The sequence below is a fragment of the Colobus angolensis genome, unplaced genomic scaffold, assembly GCF_000951035.1.
Source record: "Colobus angolensis palliatus isolate OR3802 unplaced genomic scaffold, Cang.pa_1.0 Scaffold20, whole genome shotgun sequence".
In the NCBI taxonomy this organism is placed as follows: domain Eukaryota; kingdom Metazoa; phylum Chordata; class Mammalia; order Primates; family Cercopithecidae; genus Colobus; species Colobus angolensis.
In genome coordinates, this window is record NW_012115155.1 from 13,053,337 (window position 1) to 13,054,603 (window position 1,267).

General features: G+C 54.6%; 1 pseudogene; it reads right to left on the minus strand.

The window, feature by feature from the left end:
- The window catches only part of LOC105511566, a 54,929-nt pseudogene that overhangs the window by 11,082 nt on the left and 42,580 nt on the right, over positions 1-1,267 (minus strand).

Sequence of the window (1,267 nt, forward strand, 5' to 3'; positions counted from 1 at the left end):
TCCCCCTCCACACCCCCACCAGTGCAAAGCCAGCCCTCACCACTCGGCGCCCAGGGACAGGTGGAGCTGACTGATGGTCTCCAGGAGCTGCCCCTTCCAGCACCTTGTCGGTCACCTTGCAGGCCAAGGAGAGCTGGAACTCATGGTAGATGACACACTGGGCCTCGCTGGGCATGACGACGCTGTAGAAGTAGCACAGCCACTGGATGGTCCGCAGCTGACCTGGGCAGAAGACAAAATGGAAGATGTCACCCTCCCAGCATCGAAGTGAGGCTGGCTGGGCTCGGAGGCCCCTGCGCTGTGCTTGTCTCTTTCACACCTCTGTGAACCTGGGCCCCATAGGCGGGGAGCCTGAGCTCAGATAGGCCACGTACCTGTACAAGGACAGACAACGACCACACCGTGACATGGGCACAGTTGGTGCAGATGCTCATGGTAGAGGCCGGCCTTCTTTACAACTCCCAGGGCAGAGGTCCTGACCAGGCTCAGCCCCTGCACCAAGCCATCTATTTCTGCTTCACAAAGTCCCTCTGGCGAGGACCAGGGCCGCCTTCAGCCTGAGCTGATGAGGCCAGGGGCACAAGTAGCCCCTGACGCAGATGGAACCCTGAGAGAGCAAAGCCAAGCGTCATGTCTGCCACACATGGCATCATGTTGGGGGAATGGGGTTCAAAGCCAGCCCCTGATGTTCCCACACATGCTTCTCTCATGCAACCAGGCTCCAAAACCACAGGCTCACTGGTCTCTCCCAAAGCCACGATGCTGGGAACAGTGGAAAGCTTCTGATTTTCTAGTGTCAGAAACATTCCGAAGATTAACACCGGAAACCAGCTATGCCGAATGGACATCTGTCACACACGCCCCCCAATGACAGCTGAATACACAGGCCCCTCAAGCGCCTACGGGACATTCCCAATGACAGACCATGTGCCAGGCCACAAAACAAGCCTCAGTGAAAGGAGAAGGATTGAGACCAAAGCAGAGGTGTTCTTCAGCTGTACTGGCATGAAACTGGAAATCAGGAGTGAAGGAAACGTGGGAAATTCAAAAATATGTGGAAATTACACACTCCTAAACAACCAGTGAGTCAAAGAAGAGACCATCAGGGAAACTGAAAACTAATATGAGAAGAATGCAAACAAATGCACAGCCCGGGCCAGCACGGTGGGAGGCCGAGGCGGGAGGATCGCTTGAGTCCAGGAGTTTGAGATCAGCCTGGGAAAAATGGTGAAAGCTCGTCTCTATAAAAAAAATACAAAAATTAGCC